The following is a 12,306-nucleotide window of genomic DNA, read 5'->3' on the forward strand; positions in this document are numbered from 1 at the left end:
TCCGCAGGCTGGGAGTATGGTGCAATGGGTTAGAAATGTGCAAACTTCAGGTGGAAGTAATTGGCACTTCTTCACCTCCTGAAAACACACTATCATCATAATGCCCCAGACAGACCTGCACTCTGAAGGTTGATTTCTAGGCCAGTGAAACCCAGAGATTCTTCTTCACAGGAGGGACATGCCAGCTCAGAAACTTAAAATGAAAAGTTTTCATGTTCAGCTCCCTTCTTACTTTGCAGAGACCCTTATCACAAAAGCATTCTAAATTGGAATTAGCAAGTGATCCAGGTCTCTAAAGCCCAGGGACCGGAAGAGAAGATTTCCTAATTACACCAGCAGGGCCTTGGTTTCTATTCTTAGTGCAGCTGGGTAATGTGGTTATGTTTGAAATGTGTCCTGTTTCTGCATCAGCAGGGCCAGGCTTCCATTTACTGTGGGATAGAGGTGGCAAGCGGAGGATCCCTCAAACTTAGTCTTCCTAAATGAATTAATGCAGCCTTTTCATAAACAACATACCTGGGTAAATCTGAATTGTGCTATGGTGTAGGCCGGTCTGATTGAAGTATATTTAAAACATGGAATTATTAAAAGAAAGGATAACTTGAGAGTAATTTGAATTTCTCTTTATTTCCTAGTCATTGAGTCTTATTAGGAACCCTTCGTTGAAAGTAATTCAGGTTGGAGCTTTCAGACTACCCTGGGGAAGAAGCCAGGGTCACTTGTCAGAATGTCCATACTGCAGAGAAGGTTTCTGGCAGCAGTCCATCTCTGAAAATGGGAAATCTCAATGTGCTCCCCTTTGGCAATGTGAGCACCAACCATGTGGTTATTTTTCATAGAGGAAGGGCTAAGTGGCAGGAGGCCACTCTTTCTCTGCCTAAAAGTTGAGTTACTTGTTCTGAACTACTGTAAATTCTTATATGAACCCATGTCTTTGTGATATTGCTTGATTTATGGCGACCTCCGATGTTTTAAAAAGTACAACAAAACATAGTTTAGTGAGAAAATACAGATTTCCTTTTAATAGAAATCGTTGGTGAGTTAAAAAAAAAAGTAGCCAAGTCCTTTAACTTATTGAATATTCAGTTTAAAAGTATTGAAATGACCTACAATGGGGTAAAAATAACTTAGCATCACAAAGTTGATGAACACTATTCCAAAAATTGGTTTTAATCCCAAACCTTTTATTTCCAATCATTAAAATATCTAACTCATGTGACAATATTCTGTAGAAAAAAAGGAAAAAAAAGAACAGCTAGATTCTTACCCACTTTCTGATCATCCTACTAAGGAAGAAGAAGCCATAAATCCTGTAACACAGAAAAAAAAATAAAACAAAATCTTGTCTTTTGGGTTATCCTGATGAATTTTGTCAAAGGGAGATTAAGGCAAGAAGCTTGTTTCTTGGCAAGAGAATTCTGGAAGGAAAAGGAGGCTGAAACTTTGCATCGTTGTATTCATATCTGGTCAAGCTGCCTTATCACAATTCAAACTTTCATGCTGGGAAACTGCTCTTTCTTTGGTACCTTTTCTGCCAGAATTCAACTCTAACAACAAAAGTTTATAAACAATGAAAATTCCAGCTGGTTGACATCAGCGTCACAAAGCTTTCTCTTCACACTGATACAAATATTTACCCTGAGCTCTGGCAAAGCTTTCCTTGCCCATGTCACCCTTAATCATACATTTTTCCTTGATTGAGTTATGCTTTCCAGTACGTGATTTGCTCTGGTTTACTTTTTAACACATCCCAGAGGCTTCATCAAAATCAACTCTGGGCAGGCCATGTCATTTGGTAGCTGCCAAACATGTTATTGAGAAGGAACTTGGCAAATATCAAAACGGTCCTTTCTAACTGCTCTAATAAATGTGTTTGTTCTTTTTGACCACCATTTACTTTTTAGGTCCCTCATATCCATAAAGAGATGAGCCAAGAAAGTAAGCAGGGATGCACTTCATCCCCTTTAATCCATTCCCTGGAGATAACGTGCGGCTGTCTCTTCCAGGCACCTTATTGCAAAGAAGTTGAAAACTTAAAAGGTTTCATCAATGACTCTTTATTTCCTTCGAGAAGACACAGGGTTATTTTCTAAAGGTTAAAACAACAGATTGATGTACTCTGTAACTGTAGTAAAGTCTGCTTGAACAAATATTTGCCACACCAAAGTGACTTGTGGAGGGATTAGCACAAAATATTGCAAATATTTCTATAAAGCTTCCCTTGCCAGAATAAAATGTTTGGGTTCTCTGCACTGAATGCTGCAAAATCCTCATAAAGTGCGTTAACAGGGAAGAATTCAGAAGCATTTTTTCTCAAAACAGGTGATGCTGTTACCTGAAAGAAACATAAATAATTATTTTGATTGCATCAGTTTACACTTACACTGCATACGGGTTTCAGAAAAATCTGGTCATTATGAAAAAGCTTTATATGTGCCGGTGGGTACCACACTACTTCCTTTGGAAATAACACGAAGTAAGCTGTGCAGGCTAAGCACTCCTTTCTTTTGCCGGGCCCAGTTGAAAAAAAAAAAATCTCAAAAAATGAGATGGAATTCCCACCTAGGGGTAATCACAGTCATTATTTCTGTTATTGTTGCTTTTCCAGTACACCTCAGGGGATATGCATGCAGACACACAAACACACACACATTCACTTAAACACACAATGATCTATGCTTTACCTAGAGAGCTCTACCCTTGCCCTTTGCCAGCCTTCAGGCTCACCTGACTGGCTGGAGGTGCGCATTTGCTTGAATATATTGAAAATGCAGTGATTTGTAATAAAAAATCTACCCCCTGTGATCATCAGTACATAAGCATAGTTCAAGACCATGGTAAATAGTTATTATACACTAAGGTGTGACCACCATATTTGGGAACTTGGAATTTAATAAGATGTTCTCCTCGGTTCCATGGTAAAAGTTGTAGCAATTTCTTGCAAGCAGAAGCCCGCCATTAATTCTTTTGTACCACAAGGAGTCCACTCTGTGTAGAGAAATGAAAAGTAGGCCCGAAGGAGTTAGAGCCATTTCCCAAATTGCTACCCTGACCTGTTCACCAAAATGCAGGAAGAGGAACAGTGTGGGTCAGTCCCATTGCTAAAGACCAATCTCTAGCAGAGTGGAAGGTAGAAATTACCCCCACTTCACAGGCCGAGATCAGAAGACAGCAGGAAGTTCTACTCACTTGCCCAAGGTCATTTAACTAGCAAATGGAGATTAGAGGTTCAAACCCAGTTGGGTTTGACAAAGAGGCCCTGTTGTTTGTTTACCTCCGCTCATTCACTCCACCACAGTGACCACAGATTCAGCCACATGTGCACAGCTCTGTAACTGGCCTAAGCCACTGGGGAGATGTAACTCAGGTAACCAGTTAGGGATTAGCCTCACATATCTACTGGAATCCATTATGATGTTCAGTGTGTTCCCTTTTACTTAATTTAAAATTTAAATTCTAGCAAATAAGTGCATTTTAAATTTATAAATTTAATTAATAATGAATACATACATGCATACATTTATTAAATAAATTTAGAATAAATTTTTAAATGTTTTTGCTTTCCACCTGTGCTCTGTGGAACTCCAGGTTACTGAGGAGGCTGTTAGGAGCTCCTAGTGTAGACGGTAATGCAATTGCTGAAGAGGTGACTCTGGAGCCCTACACCTGCCCTTCCCCAAACTCTTCCAATCTTTTTGGATATCTTAGGCATTTGCATAAGATTTTGTGTAAGCAAAGGTTTATTTTACTAAAAAATAATATTTTAAACCCAAGAATTCTTATGAGTCAGATCTTTGAGCATGTAATTCTTTTTGATTGAGACTGACTTTCAGAAAGTTGTAGTTTCTGCATGTCATGTAGGGGTTCTTAGAGTCTAGTTAGTGATAAAATTAGGACTCCATATAAACCCGGTGTATGTTTAACTTTCCAAATAGTAAGAAAGTATAAATTACTAATTATGTTTATATCTCTATCTCTATCTATCTATCTATCTATCTATCTATCTATCTATCAAGTATGCTTCAGTTAACACAATACATGTATCCCCAAAATAATGTGTATAAATTTGTTTTCACATACACCAGTGACATTACCTGTTTAAGGGGCCATATTAATAATTTGAAGGATAGTTTTCTATAACTTTGTATTTTTTACAGATTTTCTGCAGATATAGCCAGCAAGACAGTGGTTCTTCCTTCCTTCCTACCTAACAAAGCCTATTGTGGAAAAGGAAATACTATTTTCCTTTTCAAAACTGTTCAGGGCAATGTTTACATCATGAGGATATATCTGGTTAGACCTATTGAACCAGAACTTCCAGGAGCGGGGAGCAGACATCTGCACTGTAAAATCATGCCCAGGAGGTCTTGAGTAATCAATCAGATTTAAAATCACTGATTTGGCCGATTACCTTTTCAGACGTGAAATGCTGGACCCCTCCCAAGGAGTCTATTTCATCTTTGTATAAAGCTTTCTAATTCTTTTAGACACACCTTATGCCAACTGAGTCAAACCTTTTTTTGCAGGCACAAAAAGAGGTAGTGGGCTGGGGAGAGGAAAGCAGTATGGTCACACTGTTGCCATTTCCGTAATAATCTATATGAGTGTCACATCAGGCATGGAGTCTTCCCTTACTCATCTCTGGGTGCAGATGTCTCAGTCGCCTTCAGGTCCCGAGCCCTCTTATCTGGCACATCTCAGGTGCTCAGCATTTGTGTTGCTTTCAAAAAATAATAAGGGCGTGATCCAAGTTCAGTGGTAAGGAACTCTCCTGAGCCATCCAGTTTTTGTCTTCTTCTTATATTTAACCCAACTGCGTCTCAATTTTTAACATTGATTTATATCCTTTTTCTTTAGGTTCATTGGTAGCATTTTGCTTCCTTCTCCTAACTCTACTTTAGGTCTCTCTCCACAGTCCCCATTTCTTAATGATTCCCTTCTTGATCTTCCTTCCCAGGCACAGCCAATCGATCCTTCATCCATCCTCTCCTCAACTTCCCAGAAGACTACAAGTCCTTAGAGTATAGAAGCTCTCCTGATGCTGCTCCCAGACCGTGACCCATGCTGGCAAAGCTTCTGCTCCCATGTGGCTGCATGTTTCACGAGGAGAGCTACTAAAATGCAGGCAAGCACAAAGTCTTAATTGCTTGCTAGTGGGCATCCAGCCAACATGCTGTTAGCAGAATGAAACCCAATCTTAAAGAAAAAGTGCTGAACCCCTGCTCTGGATCACCCAGCCCCATATGGAATGCACGTGTTTTTTGAGGAGATTTAGGCATGAAGATCTTTTTTTCCACTCTTTTGCATGGGGATGTCAATCTATAGTTTGCTAAAACATTTTATTCTTACTGTAATAATCCTGTCTGCAGACAACTTTAAGAGACAACTCTATACTTCCTCTCCCAACTTATGACATGGACAATTAATATATTCTCAATTTCTTGTTCCACTCTGAGAACATTACTTTCAATGTTCTTTGCAACAAAGTTTTTTCTTTTAAGAATTTCCACATTGACATTTTAAGACTGTCACAGCCTGGTTCTGAGGGTTTGCTAAACATTTAGTCTTTGCTAATTAATCTCTGTAAAACTCAGTTTACTTATCTTTATAATGGGAAAAATAATAACACCTTCCCGATATGGTGGCTGGGAGGGGAGATTAAAATTCTTACCATGAAATTAAGACTCTTGCCACTGTCTGGCACAAAGAAAATGTCCGATAAATGTTGGCTGTTAATACTGTTGGTAAAACTAATAGCCTAATAGTTTTCTCATTGTAAAAGCATCTCAATATATACTATAAAATATTAACACATGCATTTTGGTGTTTGGGGGTTTCAGCCTTTTTTAAAAAATCTCTCATGTCCAGGATTACATTTTGATACATTTCTACTGCATCCTTTTTTTCTAAAGAGATTAAAAACCTTTCTTCACATTACAAGTAACAAAAAACAGACAAGCAAGATAAAGAGAAATAATGGTCCCTAGACTTTTCCTTTAAATTTTAATATCACAGTGCTATTGTCCAAAACTTTAGCTCTGCTTTCCTCTCTGAATCCTAGAATACTGCAAACTTCCCATCACTGTTAAATGGTTAAGATAAGCTGAGCAGGAACTTTATTAGGTCCTGCAATACTTCAGAGAATGGGACATTCAAATTAGTCACTAAAGTTTAGAGTGTAAAGGTAAGTTTGCATTTTACTTTGAATAACATCCCATCCCCAAAGCTGGTAATAATTTTTTTGTCACACATGGATCTGGAAAGGACTGTTCCCAATGACCCAGAGCTGTACTACCAGGATCAAAATCCTCATTTGCATCTTTCCTAGGAGTTTATTTTATTTTATTTTATTTTATTTTATTTTATTTTATTTTATTTATTTTATTTTATTTTATTTCATGAGAGACATGGAGAAAAGGCAGTGACATAGACAGAGGAAGAAGCAGACTCCCTGCAGGGAGCCCCACGTGGGACTGGATCCCAGGACCCCAGTATCTTGACCTGAGCCAAAGGCAGATGCTCAATTGCTGAGCCACCCAGGACTCCCTCCTAGGAGGGCGTTTTAGAATGCCTTAATGCAAAGAGGATACCTGGTGTCCCACCTTTATATCTATCCCAGAATTCCCTTAGTAGCATTAAGATTATACTCTTCCTAGGATATGTTTTCCATTTGCTGTAAAAATAAATTAAAACTCCAGAGAAGCAATGCCAGTGGTTTCTGTTGTCAGTTTCTATAATATGAATCTATTTATTGATTTATCAGTTTTAGCATAGAAAGACCTCATCCCAGAACTCTCATTAATATCAGCAATTTATACATATAAGTACTACATCCAACATTAAAAATTACCTTTGTCATTTTCGTGGTAAACATTAAGAGCCAGATTTGATGAGAAAGACATCATCCATATGGTAATTTGATATCTTTGAAAATCAGGGTAGGCCATTTAAATTGCTAAGTTCAATAAAATGCCATTAAAGATATCTTATTCCCTTTCTCCCCAACCAATTCTGAACCCAGGAAAGGGTTACCAAGAAACCTTGAATAGTGTCTTGTTTAACTTTGAATCAGATATGGCTCCATTTATTTCTTCAAAAATGGTAAGAATTAATTAATGTTAATCTATAATCACATTGATGGAAAAATTAATGGAAATTTTAATAAAAATATAACCTTAACAGGATTTGAAGTTGTCCTTTAGAATATAAAGCCAATACATTATCCACTAAGCAACTGGTCCTCTGCTACCAGCTGATGAAATTGTAAAAATTAACTACAGAATGTTTCATATTTTGTTCTCTATGCGTAAGAGGAATGTTTTTGAGGACCACAAAGCAAATGACATTAAAAATTAAAGTAAATATAGAAATTGACCAAGTTTATTTGATATAGAATATATATTTATTCAGGGAATTAAGGTGCTTGCTCATCCAAACAGATCTTATTCTCTCTCCTAACCTATCAAGGGTTTGCTTTATATTTTTTACACTTTAGCTTCTGAGAAGACTTGATAATCCTGAATAAGTAGGTCAAATTATTTTGGATTACTGAAGTCTGGAGAAATATAAAATGACAGGTCAGATTTGGCACATTAAATAATTTTGTTTAAGGAAAAATTGCATGTATCCTGAAAATTAGTGCAATATTAAAGCTATAATGTTAAACATGTATTTCCTGAAATATAATCTCATTAATTTTCTCTATTGACTATGTACTTTATTATTGAGCAAACTAGCCCAGACATAGTGATCACTTACTAGGAACTTGTGATTATGAGTGAAACTTTTATCTTTTTCACTATTTATTGAATTTTTATAACATTAGATACCGTGCATTAAAAATAATACAATGGTATGTATAATATAGACTATTATTTTTTGCCATTGTATTTATTTAGCACTTACCAATATTTCAATGCCAATACTGAGTGTTAAGAGCTATTTTTTTCTGGCATTATATCATGTAGAGATATATATCAGAAGGCACTTCTTCATAGCTACAGAATAATAACTAGCTTTATAGTGATAACCCTAAAGCAAACAAAATATCCTGAAAGCCTTTTTAAATTATCAAAGAAAAACTAATACGAGAAAAATGTAGTAATAAGTACACTCTTATTATGTTCTAGTAATTTTAAAATTGATAATTCGTGAATATATGGTTACTCGCTGCAAAGCACAACTCTTGATTGACTAAAACAATGAATCCCTGACTACGCCTAATGACAGAATTGACAGTTCCAGCATGATAATTAGACCCACTGGTGGACATTCAAAATGAAGCAGAAGCAAAGAGTCTGACTTCTTTTCTTTATTTTTACAATTCTAGTCATGTTTATAATCAGTGATGTGGTAAATAATCTTGTCTCATTCTTCTTTCCAACTACCCGAGTTCTGAGAAACAGTGTCTTTATTCCAAAAGCATAAGGAGATGAGAAATGTAACTGAAAATTCCACTGATTTTAGGAGGGAGCCACTTTTGTCATGAAGTATTTCTCAGTTTAAGTATTTTTCTTAACACTGGGCAAGAATTAGCCTAAAGCTGCAGGTCTCCTGGAGCCTGTGACCCAACAGGGACTTGTAGGAGCCAATTCTCCTCCTCAATAAACACTGAGGCCTTTCTCTTAAATATGTCCCCATGTATTATTTGACTCAGTATTTTCCATTTTATTTTCTTGCTGTCAATATAAAATGTGTGAAATAATATTGCAGATGCAAAATGCTTATATACTCTAACCATGACTGAAGGGAAAACAAATGAATAAACATGAATGAAGTATACTTTGAGAAAAAAAAAAACGTACATCTTATATCTAGAGACTTATAAAACTCTGATATTGACAAAGCCAACCCTTGTAATTTAATATGTTCAAAGAGTATGTGTATGTTCAAGAGTTCATTCTTTGCAAAGAGACACCGTTGGTTGTCACAACTCCCTGGGGTTTGGTTACTGGCTTCTAGTCAATAGAGGTCAACGATACTGTTAAACATCCTACAATGCATAGCACAGTTCCCACAAAGGATGACCCAACACAAAAGGATCAATACTACTGAGGTTGGAAATTTGCCTTTAACCCAGTGAAATTTGGCTAAATCCCATATACTGTAAGTCATCTTCAATTTTCCATGTCATTTTTTTCTCTACTAGATTCAAAAGAAGAAAGGAATATATGATACAATATATTTCTTCAAAATGAAAGAACTGATGCACTGCTTATTTTAAATGTAATATTGCTGTGCCTAAGAGTACACAAAAATACCAGAAAGAGTTGTTCAGTGTTCGCCACTGTCAGCACTCCACCACACATACCCCATCTGGTGCAGTCTGATATGGATAATAATGGTGGAGTGTTCTTGCTGTCTTGACTGTAGTCATTACTGTGATGTTATTTTAGGACTAAGTAGTGTTTGCCCATTGGACCATAAAAGTGTGTCATGTAAATACAGGTTTTAGAACACACAATAGTCTGTCCATGTGTAGAAATATGCAGGGAAAAAACCTCATAAAATGCTTTTTAATAGTATTTGTTGGGCATGTGAAGTAATTCCTTTTCAAAGTTAAATCACTTGGAAAAAAGGGGGCTTCTCTTTTCAAAGACCCCGTAAGTAATTATGCTGCATTATACATCATTCATATGTCAATGCAAATTTTGTTTTTAAATGGAAGGAGTTTTGAATGACACGGTACCAAGCAAATGTCCAACATTAACAAAACCTTTTATTTATTTATTTACTCTCACCTGAATTGCTCTTTGAAATTGAATTGGGGGTAGGGGGTTAGTATTTATGTAGCCAGCAACCTCATATTTGACACTTCATCCTAGAATTAAATTCTGAACACTGAAATATCTCATAGAAAAGAAATTACAAATGACAATAACCTTCAAAAAATCCTTAACAACAGTTGAGACCCTTTTCTCAGTAGATACTAAATTTATATTGACAGCAAAAAATAAAATGGGAAATATAAAAGGCCAAAATAGTATTTAGAAATTTTATACTTTGAATCATACGTAGAATTGTATACGTAGAAGTGTGTGATTATATTGTTGGAAGCTTGAAATATATGCTGTGTTGAGCTTTTTTCCCCCATCCCTTAACAATGATGAACATTTTCTTATTGAGATCAATTTATAATAATGACAGTTAGAGAGTAAAATTTATAGTTATGTAAAATGAAACTGTCCAGATTGGACGCAGTGACTTGATGATACACAGAACAATCAGAGTTATTAAAATGGTGGGTGGCCTTAAGACCCTCAGATGCTTCTCAAAACAAATCATCTTGACAGGAAGAAAATCTTACAAAATGAAGTTTATATGCCTTCTGCTCTTTACAGACATTTTAAACTTGAGAAACAGCTCTAGAGAATTACTGGAATTTTATTCTTCAAAAATATTTGCAAGTATTCATTACAATCAGACTTCATTTAATTTCAGTATTTTAAGAAATGTGTGTGGAAGAGATATAAACATGATAGATAATAGATAGATAGATGATAGATGATAGATAGATAGATAGATAGATAGATAGATAGATAGATGATAGACAGATGATAGATGATAGATAGATAGATAGTAGGTAGATAAATAAATGATTTTTCTTTCTTCCTCTGCCAAATTTCCTATCATTTAGAAGATAGTTAGACCTATTCTAGCAAGTCAGTTTTACATATGACTTCATTGACAAATGCTTAGATCAAACTAGCAACTGCTTCAAATTCATTTCTCAGTTCTATCCTATAGGTGTTTAAATTGAAAAACAAAAGTGATAAAAACATCCCTTTATCTGTGCAGTGACATATTCCTGGTTATAGGAACTACTGACCAGTTTTGCCCATTTCTATAAGATGCAAAAGTTTCCAATTCTTTGACGTTGCCACCCAAGAAAATATCACTGATAACAATTTGACCTGAGACCTACTCAATAATATGATAGTTTACTTGCCCCTAAATGGACCTTCTTCCATTAAGGGAAAATACCAATCAGTGAGAGCTGAGAAGGCGTATTCTAAAGCAAGACTGTTGCGCTTGCTTTGGCAGCACATAGTCTAAAATTGAAATGATACAGAGAAGATTAGCATGGCGCCTGCATAAGAATGACACGCTAAAGCAAGACCATCGCATTGCATTTCCAGGCTACAGTGTGCTGCCTGGGCATCCTTAGACAGGTTAAGTAACTACTTATGTTTGAGTTGCCTCATCTCTAAACCCTGATAATAAGAGTCCCTGCATCATAGGATTTTTACAAGGAGTAAATTACTTAATATATATGAAGATTTTAAGACAGTGCCTAGCATATAGTAGCACTGAATAAGAATTAGCTCTTTTTAAAAATATTTTTTCTTCATTTGAAGAATAAATGTATTATCCTTGAATAGAGCTATAATTTGTTCATTGTGTGTTTGTTATGGGTACCACAGTAAGTAACCACCAGCAACCTGAGGTTCAGATATGAACATCTTCCACTAAACTAGCAAAAGCACTAGCTTTTGCAAAAAGACTAGGATAACTGAATTTAGTGTTAAAGTCCTAGTGAAAATGTCCAGTATAAGCTTTAAATAATATTTAGGGTTTTACTTCCCAGTATTTCTATATAATAGGTTTGTTTTTCATATGTCATAAGTCATAAAGAGTAAGGGTACCTAAAGGGAAAACCAAAAATAATTTGCAATTAAAAATAAAAAACAAAAAAAATTGCAATTTATGAAGTTCTATTTAAAGAATGAAGACATACAGAAATATTAGACCCATACATTTTTGTTTTCCACGTGATTTGTCAAATATACTCTCTCTTTTCCATCAATGCCCTTATCAAGTAGTGTTTTACTACAAAAATAGATGAGTCAATTTGTACAATTGTAAAATAATTTGAAAAATGTTGAGTATCCCGATTTTATCTGATGTGCATGGGACAAGATCTAATAGTGGAGTTTATATGACAGTGTTGGGCATTTTAAGATTTGCATTAAAGTTGCTTTAGGACTAGGTGGAAAACAGCATCCTAGTAGTCTGGACCTAACAGTCATGACCTAATTAATAATCTGGTTTTCTGTCAACCTCAGCAACCTAATCTCATGCAATTTCTTCCTTTGCTTACTAATCTTCAGCCACCCTGGCCAATTTTTACTTTCTCAAATGAACTAATGTCTTTATTACACAGAGATTTAAGATAAATACTGTTTCAATTGCCTGGAATAGTCTTCCTCCATTTTTTCACCTGCTCAACATGTATCTATTGGGATACAATATGAGCTGTCACTTCTCTCAACCTCTAAAATGCATTGTCTTCTCATTATATTATGG

General features: G+C 35.7%; 1 non-coding gene across 1 annotated transcript; it reads left to right on the plus strand.

The window, feature by feature from the left end:
* The first annotated feature begins 11,027 nt into the window (after window positions 1–11,027).
* LOC121482196 lies at window positions 11,028–11,134 on the plus strand. The gene has a single exon (XR_005985552.1). It is a non-coding gene; the product is annotated as a U6 spliceosomal RNA (small nuclear RNA).
* The last annotated feature ends 1,172 nt before the right edge of the window (window positions 11,135–12,306 follow it).

The sequence above is a fragment of the Vulpes lagopus genome, chromosome 24 (assembly GCF_018345385.1).
Source record: "Vulpes lagopus strain Blue_001 chromosome 24, ASM1834538v1, whole genome shotgun sequence".
Lineage (NCBI taxonomy): Eukaryota > Metazoa > Chordata > Mammalia > Carnivora > Canidae > Vulpes > Vulpes lagopus.